The 14,258-nt window shown below is 34.4% G+C and overlaps 1 protein-coding gene across 1 annotated transcript in view; it reads right to left on the reverse strand.

Moving 5' to 3' along the window:
• foxp1b (forkhead box P1b) overlaps positions 1–7,572 on the reverse strand; it is a 221,997-nt gene extending 214,425 nt beyond the window's left edge. Inside the window, exon 1 of the mRNA XM_073851298.1 lies at positions 7,512–7,572. The gene's annotated coding sequence lies outside the window, so the exon portion shown is untranslated. The remainder of the gene's footprint in view (positions 1–7,511) is intronic.
• Positions 7,573–14,258: the final 6,686 nt, after the last annotated feature.

Genomic DNA, 14,258 nt, shown 5'->3' on the forward strand with positions numbered 1-14,258 from the left:
AAAATAAAATAAAATCTGGGCAAATGAACCAACATGTAATAAAAAATATAAAGGGAAAATTAGGGAAAATTAACCATCCTGCATTCATTTTTGTCGAAGCGAATGCTCTCTAATTAGACTATCCCCTGCCTTAATGATACTGACTTTGTAAGATGTAAACTAAAGGCTATTGGCTACCGGCTGTCTTCAAATGGCCTGTCCCAACTTCCTGTTTCAATAGGAAATTGGTTAATGCAGCAAACACACCGGTGTTAATGAAGCCATTCCATTAGGAAGGATGAAATATGAACGGCCGTAGACAGACAAAAAGAGAACCTAGCGAGGGGAAAAGCCTAAATATCATTAGCGATCACGCGGCAAGACGTGGGCAAGGTTGAATAATGTAATAATGAGAGGCAAGGCCTGTGACATTTGTTTCTTATTGTCTAAGTGGCAGTTGAAAGGCCTCTACCCTGGGCCGGGCCCCTGGCCTTCCTTCTGCACTGTTTTAACAGAGATGAAACCATATTAGGACGTGTATGCTAAAGTAAACAATAACATAGTTGCAATGAGATGGAAATTTTTCAGCTAATGGTGTTTGTCATTCCTGTTTTCAGTCCTGGACTTAAGTTCTTTGCTTCTTTCTCTTTTTTTTTTCCACGTCTTCTTTCTTTTTTTTCTCCCTCCCTCCCTCCCCCGAGCTTGGGAGGACTGTGTTTATGAATAACAACTAAAGCGGCCAGTGCACGACCTGGTGCAAAACACACAGTAAATAGATCTGCTTTTAACATGCCTGTTCACTTTATTTGCTTGATATGTTGAATTAGCTTTCAGCCTACAGTGAAAAAATACAAACTCAGAGTAGAATGCATGCTATTTTGTCTATGTACTAACATTATTCATTATTCATATTCAATTATTACAGTATTTTAGCCCAAAAGATTACATATTACTGCCCAGAAAAGGTCAAAAGAGAGGTTAAGAAATCTTACTAAAGCATGATTTTTCTTTCTTTTTTTGGATTCAAGGATGCAAACTGTTTGCAAACCCCCCTGACTCTAATAAAGCATCGCAAATGACAATCAAAATCTTCCTATAATCTCAACAAGATATTATTATTTGAATATTTCAATAAAAGCTCTCGTATACTATATTTTATATATTTTTTTATACTCAGTTGTAGGGCTGTCACTAATGACAAATTTGGTAATCAAGTAATCGAGTAAATGGACATTTATATAAAAAAATTGTATGGTTAAAAAAAAAAACAGACCTAAGTGAACAATACTTTAAGACTACTTAAATACATATATAATAGCAATAAATAATTCAAAACCAAGTAATCATAAGGTTTTACTTTACAAACTTTACTGTTAAAATACATAAAGGTAAAATTAAGAGAATAAAGTCGAAATACTACAAGAATAAAGTCTAAATGTTTAGAGAATTTAATTTACAAGATTAAATAAAGACAAAATTACAAGATCAAAGTTGCAATATTTCGAGAATAAAGTCGAAATATCCTGAGAATAAAGTTGAAATACTACGTGAATAAAGTCCTAATATTTCGAGAATAAAGTTAAAATTAAGAGAAAGTCAAAATATTAATCAATCAAAAAAATCAAAATTACAAGATTAAAGTTGAAATGTTTTTGAGAATAAAGTCAAAATTATAAGTTGCAATATTTCAAGAATAAAGTCGAAATACTACGAGAATAAAGTAGAAATGTTTAGAGAATAAAGTCAAAATTACAAGTTGTAATATTTCAAGAATAAAATCTAAATTACGAGAATAAAGTAAAAATATAAGAATAAAGTCGAAATACTATGAGAATAAAGTAGAAATGTTTAAAGAATAAAGGCAAAATTACAAAAATAAAGTCAAAATATTATGAGAATAAAGTCGAAATACTACAAGAATAAAGTAGAAATGTTTAGAGACTAAAGTCAAAATTACGAGATTAAAGTCTAAATATGAGACTTTAATCTTGTAACACATTGTTTTCCCAGATGAATGTTATAATATAACCAAACTCAAAAGCAATATGCAGAGATGTAGTTTGCGATGCTCCACACATGTAAATGGTAACAGTTTGTGTGGAGCAGCATTTACTGTGAATGGAGCCGTTGTGAGAAGCAAGTACGGAACCTACAGGCATGTAAATAAATAAAGAGCATATATTAAACCTGCATTGCATATATTTATTTAATTGAATTGTAGCATTTGTGAATTCACAATAGCATTATATTATGATCTTAAACAGGTTTAATATTTAATGCAACCACTTCCGGTATTTTGCCGGTTACTCAACACAGGCAAGTACTCAAGTAAACAGACTAAATTGAGGAATCGTGAATAATACAGCGAATAATATGTCCACTTTTTATGACCTCATGACCTTTTTATGATTTTCAGTTTATTATTTTGAACTAAATAAATTAATGAATTTTTGGATCAATTCAGAAATTTTAACCCAGTTTGAAATAGGCTACCTTGAAGCACCATTATAGTACTTATGCAAGTAGGACCTTTGCATAAATCATCAACCAAAGTAATATTTTTGTATACAGTATGCCCTTGCGAAATCGGTTACTTTTCCAAACATGCATTACACTAATTGCATAAACAATATTTTTGCAATTCCATTTGGTGCCAAAAGCGGCGCAGAAGTGACACACTTCACCTTTAACAAAGTCCAAAGTCAAACTCTTAATACAGAGTTTAAAAGCCACAACAAAACTTCAGCTAACCAGTGTAGGCGTATCTCCTTTCCTCGCCACAGCACAAATACGCTCCCCCTCTCTGTCACACACACACACGCACACACACACACACACACAAACACACACACACCCTTCAAATGCAAGCTGTTTATTTACTTAATGCTAAAGCTATTCCATTAAGCAGCCAGGCCCAGGTGCTTCATCCCTAAAAGGGATTTTGCTTCCTCAAATAAATACCGCGGCAAGGCACTGCCAAAATGATATTGACCATGAATATAACAAATGTCAGATAGAGAACAATAAACAACAACCTATGTGAGTCATTAACGACAAACACTTTAAATTTCACTGAATGCTCTGAGCTTATGATGATTTATGAACATAATCTGATCATTGTAAAGTGTATTTTCAAGGAAGGCAAGCTAAGACTAAGCCCATATTGTATGGCTTACCTGCTCATGTTCAACAATGTGCTAATGATTTCACTTTCGTCTTACCAAAATGAGTTCAACCGTGTGGTGTATTTGCATTGCTAGTACAAAGAAAACAAAACGACTAGAGGAAAAAAGAAAAACACAACCTTACTAAAGAAAAAAAGAAGAAAACGCATTCACTCGATGTTGGGAGCACCGTCTATAATCATTGTATCGTTCAATTTGACCCATTTAAAAATACGGTCATATCTTTTCAGCTGGATGAAGAAATTGAAAAAAGATGCAAAAAACAGAGAGTATGTCTTCAGATGAAAAGAAGACAAACTGAGCTTTGTGATATATGTGACAAACACTCTCGCACACACTCCTCACAGAGCGTTTTTGTGGACAGATTTCCCTTTCATCTCTCTGAAGACAACTCCTCTGACAGAAGCCGAGACTGCTGCCTGCCTGACTGCCATCACTTCCATTCAGTACAAAGATTCTGTCACGAAGACTCGCTCCGACACAGTGGCAGACCAACTATATCAAAGCCTTTCCTCCTCTAAGAGAGCACAATTCATTAAGTTATCAATACCAAGACAAATATAATGGGTTTGTAAATGTCATTTTCTAATAAGCACTTAGTGAAGTGCCTCTTCTACACTTTCTAGTAAATAAACGGCATCTATCTTTTATTAAAGTCAGTAGAGACACAAATCTGTTAGATATGCTATAGCCTAGTACCTTTGCCTTTTTCAGATTTTCAGTTTAAGCCAAATAAATCAATGAATTTGGAATCAGTTTAGAATTTTTACCAGACACCCTTAACACCATAAAAGCAACCCAAACGCGGGACCTTTGTATAATCAACAACCAAAGCAACATCTTTGATATATGCCAGTGTGAAATCAGTTACTTTTCCATACAAAGAAGTGTGCATTACAATAACTGCATGCACAAAACTGACAGATATGTTAGATCAATTGTATCGAACATAAACACAACCTAAAAGGAAAGACAGCTAGTTTTAAACATTAAAAAATAAGCTAAAATAAAAATGAATGGTAATTTGAATCTGTTCCACCTCTGAGGTTTAGTGGTTTTTGACTGTTTCCAATCATACATTTGATCTAATTTGTTGAAATGATATTCAAGTTCTTCAACAGCACCAATACTGAAAAAAAAGTTTGTTTTGGGTACCTTGGCAATACTGTTATTTATAATTATTGTAACTGCCCATACAATATTTCTATGCTATAATCATTAGACACTTCAAGCAAGAAAATGCTGACACTTTCATGATTAACCAAAAAGAAGCTAGCGTTAATTCTGTCATTTTAGACGTTACCGCTCTAAAAATTCGTATTATTACAGCCGAGTTAAAAACCTCTCTGGAGTTATGCACACGGGCGCATAAACAACTGTGTGACTAGCGTAAGCATTTAACTTTCTCGTTAGCAATCTCCCCCGTGTGGCGCTTTAGCCATGCTGGCTTGTTTATTATGTTCATAGCTCTGGCAGAAAAAGAGATTTAAGTGAACTCCTACGAATCGGAAGCACTTGTAAATGCATAGAAACACACTCAGCTGTAGAAACAGGGGAATTAGGGGCTTACCAAATGCTAATGCTAATACAAAGCAATTTTCAACCTGATGCTGATACACAGAATTACATTTTTTTTTGTAGTAAGCAATAAAATGTACTCGGAAGAGCTATTACATGGACCCTAATCCACCCCTGCGCCCTAACATGCATCAATATACAACTTTTCATTTGGCGTTACCTCAGAATTTCCATCTTTGTGGCTGCTGTAAAACGAGAGGATGAGGCAAATAAAGTAAATAATCAAGTGTATGATCTTCAGAGGCATTCTAATTTAGCCCTTGGCAGGCACCAGACAGCATGCAAATATCATATTTTCCCCTGCTGTTTAGCTTTCTGAAAAAGTACTCAGAGTTTAAGTGGATATACACTTACTTTAACTTATGGAAGTGTGGTTAGGGAATCGGACTATACCAGTCATCCATTCAAAAGTAAGTGAACCAAGTTAAATATATAGGTACAGTAAGTCATTTTGCATTAGACCAAAGTGAATAATAAATCATAAAAAGTTGGAAAGTACATGAAGTCAGCAAAATTGGTTTGACGTAATTCTTGAGAATCATTCTCATCACCATCTGCAAATCCTGTGCAAGAACTTGATGATAACCTTTGCTGGCCTGTTGCTAAAATAGAGAGAAAAAAGGGAGATAAACCTATACTACTTCCATTCAAAATGCCCATGTTTTTAAGAAAAATATCTAATCCTGTCAAGAGTCAGTAGCACGGTGGGTAGCTGACAAAAAGGTATGATGCATACCAAAAGCAAAACTTTTTCTTTGGTAATGTTGTTGCTCATTTAGTTTAAGCATACACTACCAGTCAAAAGTTTTTGAACAGTAAGATTTAATTTTTTTTTTTTTTTTTTTTTTTTTTAAATCTCATCTGCTCACCAGTCCTGCATTTATTTGATCCAAAACTGAAATATTTTTACTATTTAAAATAACTGTTTTTTATTTGAATATATTTCAAATGTAATTTATTTCTGTGATTTCAAAGCTGAATTTTTAGCATCATTACTCCAGTCACATGATCCTTCAGAAATCATTCTAATATTCTGATTTGCTGGAACTGTTTTAAATATTGATAAAAAATAAGGAAAATGTTTCTTGAACAGCAAATCAGCATATTAGAATGATTTCTGAAGGATCATGTGACACTGAAGACTGGGAGTAATGATGCTGAAGATGTTGCTTTGATCACAGGAATAAATTACATTTTAAAATAGAAAACAGTTATTTTAAATAGTAAAAATATATCAGAAGTGTACTGTTTTTGCTGTTCGTCTGATCAAATAAAAGCAGGCTTGGTGACTTCTTTAAAAACATCAAAGATCTTACTGTTCAAAAACTTTTGACTGGTAGCGTATATCTTAAAAAAATAAAATGAAATTTGCATATGCTTAAACAGTGAAAAAAAAAGATCATCATTAAATATATTCTTTCCACTGGAAACAAATCATATTACACTCAATTTACATTATAGGAAAAATTCATGTAAATTTGTGTCAAGGATATTTAGATCATTTTACTGGGAAAAGATGACAAAGATACTGATTACATTAACAATTTTTAGTGTTTGTACTGTATTATGACAAGAGTGAGGTCAACAGACCAACGGCTATTTAAAAGCTATTTAAAAAGGTGTATATGGTAAGAAAAACAGAAAGAGAAAACAAACAGACATAGCAAACTAGGTTTGCTTATTTGGGTGTGTGTGAATGTGTCTGTAAGCATGAGCTCATGGGAAAGGATGGGAAGTCCCTTCCTTGTCCACCATAATGTCAAAGATAAAACACAGACACAAACTCAATCCGTCTCACACCCTGTGCCTTAATACTGCACATCAACACCCCTATTCCACTTCTATGGTTTGCTCTAGTTTCCATGTCAGCTCCTTAGGGCTGTTCCATTCTAGAGCAGACAGGTTGGGAAACCTGTTTGGAAACCAAACATCATTTCACACATTATTTGATGCCACTAGTGACTAAATGTAACCCTGGACCACAAAACATCATATGAAAGCTTAACAAATAAGCTTTCCATTGATGTAAGTTTGTTAGGATAGGACAATATTTGGCCGAGATACAACTGTGATACAACTATTAAAAATCTGAAAGAGAGGGTGCAAAAAAATTCTAAATACTGAGAAAATCACCTTTTAAGTTGTCCAAATGAAGCTCTTAGCAATGCACATTACTAATAAAAAAAATAAGTTTTGATGTTTACAGTAGGAAATTTACAAAATATCTTCATGGAACATGATCTTTACTTAATATCCCAATGATTTTTGGAGGAAAATCTATAATTTTGACCAAAACCATGTATTTTTGGCTATTGCTACAAATATACCTGTAGTACTTAAGACTGGTTTTGTGGTCCAGAGTCACAAATTATCCTTGTTGTAACACCTGGATTATTCAAAAAGTGTCTTAAAAAAATTCTTAATAATTGACAATATGTTGATTTCTCAGGCAGTCGACAGGGGTTAATTAAAGCCAAACTGTTTCTCGAAAACAAGAAACATGAAAAACAACAGTAATAAAAGACCTGTGCAGTTAGGCAAATAAACCGTCCTGTTTAGTGGTAAACTTTGACAAAAATAAATGACCTCTCCTTTTCTCTCAACCTTGAGAAAAGCATACAAACACAAGAGCTGCAACAAATCAAGTGATTCATTAAACTAGATATAGAATAATAGCACATGTCCTGCCCTTTCTAGTCCGTCAACAAACAGACACACACACACACACACACAGCTCCATTGGAGTCTAATAACTAATCATTTGTTTACCTTCTCCAAGGACTTGCTTATTTGTGGCAGTCTTCAGTTCCAGTGCTGCGTTTAACCTCCCTGCCCTGCAGAGACAACAAGCACAGAGGAAAAGCTGTAGATGTAAAATTACTGCAGCTGACACAAACCATCAGTCATCTCTGTGTACAAAATGACATTAAAAATAAACTATTTTGCAAACAAACTAATGAGGACTCAGTCGTGGACATACAGAATAAAGTACAACTTGAGAGAACAGAAAAACACATTTATCCGCAACCCTAACAAACAACCGTTAACTACAATATGGAAATGTGTGAAAAATCATCCTTATCAAACCTTTTCATTTTCAGGGTTAAACTACCTCTATATCAAGCAACAATCTGCTGCAAAAACCAGATTAGGTACCAGTAACAAAGAAGTCTCTTATGAGGTGCAAAAAGCTGCATTTTGCATTCATTTGATCAAAAAGACAGTAAAAACAGTAATGTAGTGAAATATTTTCAAATAACTGTTTTCTATTTTCAATATAATTTACATTATGATTTATTCCTGTGATGGCAACAAGAAATTTTCAGCATTACTCCAGACTTCAAGGTCACATGGTCCTTCAGAAATCATTCTAATATGCTGATTTGGTGCTCAATAAACATTTCATGTTATTATCAATGTTGAAAACAGTTGCTTAGCTGCTTAATATTTTATGGAAACCATGGTTCATGGATTCTTTGATGAATAGAAAGTTCAAAAGGGCAGCATTTATTTGAAATAGAAATCTTTTTCCATTTGAAATGGAAAAAATACCATTATTTGGTCATCACAGTACTACTATGGTGATCTTGGAGGTACCACAGAGTACAACATTAAACCCATAATACATGAATTTCAGTTTTAAAGTATCAGAGTATTATCTGCCACAATGCCATTTTATAAAGTACCTCCTCCTCAAAGCCAGTGAGGCAAACAAGCTCACATTTACAGTCTCAATATACTCTAAGAGCACATTCTCATGCTAGACTATTGAGAAAGATACTATAGGCCAGCATCCCTTGGGCATTTGAATAAAAGCATGAAAGCTTAGCCGAACGTGAAAAAATATGCAGTTTACATTTGGCAGTCAAAACAGTGGCTGGCCGTTTGAGCAGAGTGATTCTGTTTATCTCAGGTAAAGTGAGTGCAGATAAAACACATTGGTACAGCCCGTCCATGTTCCTGCATCAATTATCAGTTAAACGCCCTTGTTAAGGTGGGTGGTCAGCATTTACAGCGAGTAAAAACACCAGCCACCACAAGGACCGTATGTGCTTTCCACATATCTTGTGCCGATTCCGTTTTGTCTCATTCTAATTCATTAGACTTCAATTAACACGTCATCCCTGCTGTTATGAATCAATAGCTCTTGGTGACAGGTGATGAATTTTTCAGCTTAAAAAGCTAAACATCATTTATTCAAATCACCTGCTAAGGTCTCAGGTGCTAAATGAGTTTACTGAAATGCCTAACGCTCATTTAGACAAATGTTCTCTCGTCCTAATGACGGGAACGTTTTGCATTGAGAACGGGAAGGGGGGGGGGATGGGGAGAGACGCACAACAGCAGTTACCTTTCAGTTTTTAGCACCGTAATGTGTTGCTAAATCGATAACAGTCCAGACTGAATGCATGAAGTTGGAGGTAATGCTGGTGTTTTGAGCAGCGGGGTTGTGGAGGCCCGGGGAGTGAATAAATACGCTCATACTGTCAGACCCAGCTGGAGAAGGAAAAGAACCAGCACTCTGGTGCTCGGGGAACTTGCTGAGATGATCGGCTTCATGGGTGTGTTATGAAGGAAACACGGCAAGAGAGACGACTAAATGAGCACACTGGCTAAATACTGTCTGAAGATGGTAGCGAAGAAACAGACAGGGAAGAAACAACAACTTTAAATTCTTGTGTAAAGGTGTTTCTTCAACTATGGCAATTTTGGTTCTGTGGACTTAATTAACTTACTTTTCAACTTCACTAGTTTGTCTAACAATGTCCAAAAGTTGTTTGATGCATCCAAAATACGCATAATTATATATTTGTTCGCACTTTTTGTATAATTGTGGCATTTACCTGACTTTTTCCATTTTCTTCACAGATCATATATACAGTTGAAGTCAATCTAGCAGAATCTGCCAAATTTGAACTATTTTATCAAAATAAGAGGGATTATACAAAATGCATGTTATTTTTTATTTAAAACCGACCTGAGTGAGATATTTCACATAAAAGATTTTTATATATAGTCCACAAGAGAAAATAATAGTTTATAAAAATGACCCTGTTCAAAAGTTTACATACAGTTAATTCTCAATACTGTGTTGTTACCTGAATGATCCACAGCTGTATTTTTTATGCGTGTGTTTAGTGATAGTTGTTCATGAGTCCCTTGTTTGTCCTGAACAGTAAAACTGCCCGCTGTTCTTCAAAAAAATCCTTCAGGTCCCACAAATTCTTTGGTTTTTCAGCATTTTTTTCCAACAATGACTATGATTTTGAGATCCATCTTTTCACACTGAGGACAACTGAGGGACTCATATGCAACAATTACAGAAGGTTCAAACCTTTTGAATTCATTTATCAGGGTAAATTCAACTTATTTTGTCTTCTGGGAAATATGTAAGTATATTCTGTAGCTTCTGAAGGGTAGTACTAAATGAAAAAATATGATTTTCAGGCAAAATAAGAAAAACATACACATCTTCATTCTGTTCAAAAGTTTTCACCCCTGGCTCTTAATGCATTGTGTTACAAATACACAAAATGCTGAAAAAACTAAGAATTTTTGGGACCACAGCGGGTAGTTTAACTGTTCAGGACAAACAAGGGACTCAGGAACAACTATCATTAAACAAAATAAAACACAGCGGTGGATTATTCAGGTAACAACACAGTTTTAAGAATCAAGTGTATGTAAACTTTTGAACGGGGTCATTTTTATAAATTTAACTTTTATTTTCTCTTGTGAGCTATATGTAAAGGTCTTCTATGTGAAATATCTTATTCAGGTCAGCATTAAATTAAAAATTACATGCATTTTGTATGGCCCCCCTTATATTTTGGTAAAATAATTAACATTTTGCAGATTCTGCAAGGTGTATGTAAACTTTTGACCTCAACTGTAGTACTGTGTAAACGTTTGCGGTAAAAATACAGTATCATTATTACAATTTAAATTAACTAATTCTATGTTAATATCATTTATTTCAGCAGCCATTAATACATAAAAGTACAAATTTCTTAAAAACTACAAAGTATTACTTTCTTACTAAGCAAAAAAAGGTATTTTTTATGTGACCTTGTGAATAACAAAAAGAAGAAAAAAGGTTAAAATATGATAATTGTAATAAAATCTTAAGGTAATGGTGTTTGACCTAGAAACATTTGTATGGCCGCTATAAACTTTTGTCATACATGACAATGATGGCTAAAAATTATATCATGCGCATGAATATCAACAATCTCATTTATAAAACCAGACCTGAAGAGGACTTCTGCAAAATGTTGTTCTTATTCGACTGCATTTACATCGCATAGGCTGTCGAATCACACACTCCATCCGGATTCCTGGCTAAAACCAAGCCAATCCTAACAGAAAAGGCCCTGGTGGTCATTATGAACGCCTCTTCAGTCCATCTAATGGACCATCTCTTTCCTCACTTCACCAAAAACACAAGAGCACATGAATATTTACCACCAAGCAAAGCCATTCCATTAATCGGTTTGCGAATGCTTAAATAGCATATCTGTGGCTACTTCTGCGGTGGGGTCATAAATGAACATTCCTGCTTCATTAGCATATTAATTTATGCAGAGATTGAGTGCAGCTCATAGGCTGTGACCAGTACCTCTTTTCCCCGATTGGCCAAGGAAGCAAATTTATCCAGTGTCCTCTAACAAGCATTGTTTTGTAAAACTATTACAGGAATAGCTACCTTTTGTTCCTCCATACAACAAAAAAGAAAATTATTTTGACTCAGATGTAATATTTAAGATATATTTATAATCTATTTTAGTAATTGTTAGTTATTTCTACATAGCATACAAAGCTGTCATATAACTTGGTATATTGCAATGCAAGCAAGCCATATGGACCTGCTGTCAAAAAGGGGAAAAGAATTTCTATTAAACTTTCAATGTATGTTGAATAAAATAACCTTAAAATGCTGAAACAAAAAAGCACGATCGCATCAGAAGAGGAGAAACCAGAAAAAGAGAGACCGCGAATGAGAGACTGAGCAGAGGACAGGCTGTGATATCTATATTGAGTCCATTTGTGTTTGTTTTTAGGGTGTGTGCACATGATTTTCCAAGTCACTGTCTGTGCTCTGAAATACAGGAAAATTGCATGACTCACTTTGAGACAAATGCAGCTGTTTACAAAGGCCTGACAAAAAGGTGACTGAACCGAGGTCTCTCTCTCTCTCTTTCTCTCCTACTCACTCTCCCTCTCTCTCACCAGAGCCTGATTCATTTCAACTATTCCCAAAAACCTGAAAGTCATTTTTGTAATTCGCTTACAAGCAGGCTTCGCCCATTGTTTTGCACGTCCACGTTCGTGTAAACAACGGTGGTTTCCGACATGCAAACAGACGCGAAACCTAATTTATCTGGGCTTGTACGTGGGTCACTTGAGCTTCTGGAGGCCGAGTGAGTCGGTACATAGTCTGCTGAATGTCAGGCTGCCTGAGTCTAGACATTTTTTTCGGACCTGCCCTCACGTTTTGCTGAGCTAAGAACAAAGTACACAGAGTACACACACACACATAGCTTTCACAGTCTTAATACCAAGGCAGTGGTATTTCGTTCCTATCCCAAAACAAACAAGGCAGTGCATTTCTTTACACTATTTAAATGTTAACAGGCAAGAGCGCGGCTTGAATAGAGCATTCTTTCACTCTGGATACCAGAAACGGCCCAGCCAGACTTTCAAAACACATTCTAATGAAATCATCCAAAAGATAAATAAAAAGCTGCACTTGTTTTCTTTTCTGAGCTCACCTCCCCCTCTTCTTTCTTCTCCTTTTTTTCTTTTTTGTAATTGGATTATACTTTTTTTGAGTATAGACCAGCGCCATGAGAGCATGGAACTACTGTAGAGTGATTTCTCATTCTCTCTTCCTCTGACATGACATTTATACAGCTAAGGACTAAGGATATGAGGGTTTTACCCTGAAACTGAGGGTTTCACCCAGTTATGCAATGTTATCTTTATGAGCAGTGAAATAGTGTAGGTTTATTAATGACCAACACCAATATACTGTAGATATCTAAAGGCTAGGGTTAGCAATGTAATATAGTTTAACCATAGCATATATGTGACCCTGGACCACAAAACCAGTCATAAGGGTCAATTCTTTGAAACTGAGATCTATACATCATCTGAAAGCTAAATTAATAAGATTTCTATTGATTGATTTGTTAGGATAAGACAACATTTGGCCGAGATACAACTATGTGAAAATCTCAAATCTGAGGGTGAAAAAAAAAAAAAAAAAAAAATCGAAGTATTGAGAAAATTGCCTTTAAAGTTGTCCAAATGAAGTTCTTAGCGATGAATATTACTGATCAAAAATTAAGTTTTGATATATTTATGGTAGGAAATTTACAAAATATCTTCATGACACATGATCTTTACTTAATATCTTAATGAGTTTTGGCATAAAACCATAATCAACACAAATATACCCGTACTACTTAAGACTGGTTTTGTGGTCCAGGGTGACATATGGGATACACAAAACTGTACTTCGGCTCCAAAACGCACTCCAATTTTTTGGGAGAATGTCTATTTTAAAACAGAAAATTACAAATGTCCATTATACATTGACCATTTTTTAATAGTTGCTGACAATGCCGATATCTAGAAGGCTGTTCAATATTACACTACACATGGCAAATAAGATACAAAAAAAGTTAATAAAATCTGCTTTATCCATTCACAAATATTTCAGTATAAATATATTTGCTGATTAATCTGTCTTGCCAATATAAAGACTACCATTCACTACCATTCATTTATATTTTATTGTCTTATTGCTCATTGTTTTAAAGAAATGAATAATTTTATTCAGCAAGGATATTAAAATGACAGCAAAAACATTTATGTTACAAAATATTTCTATTTGTGCTGTTCTTATTAAGTTTTCTATTTATTAAAATAATTAAACAAATATAAATCAGCACAACTGCTTTCAACATTGGTAATAATAAGAAATGTTTTAGCAAATTGGCATATTAGAGTGATTTACAAAGCATTATGTGATACTGAAGACAGAGAAGAGTGAAAGACTGACTGACAGACAGACAGACAGATAGATAGATAGATAGATAGAGAGATCGATAGAGAGATAGAGAGATAGATCATTTTAAATTTCTACATTTTTTTCTACAATTTTCTAAACTGTTCAGCATTTTCAAACATTTAAAGAGTTAACCTTACAGTAGTACCCAACACTTATTACTGTAAAACTTTTAAAATCCTTCATCATTTGAATTAGGATTATAGTAATAATTAAATTTTACAGCACAGCCACCACAAAATCTGACTTTAGCACCTCTTTTTACCTTGAGATTGTTCAGAAGTAAAATAACAAGATATAATTTAATAGCTAAGATACTGTTTTTAATATCAAATCTTTGCATAGCTATGTGTCCTATTCTGTGTCCCAAACCCCTGAAACATTGTTGCCGCATATTAAATTTTGGAAAGAAATAAATCAAATCTGTACGTGTGTGAAAATAT

This window comes from Garra rufa, chromosome 12, assembly GCF_049309525.1.
Source record: "Garra rufa chromosome 12, GarRuf1.0, whole genome shotgun sequence".
NCBI lineage: Eukaryota > Metazoa > Chordata > Actinopteri > Cypriniformes > Cyprinidae > Garra > Garra rufa.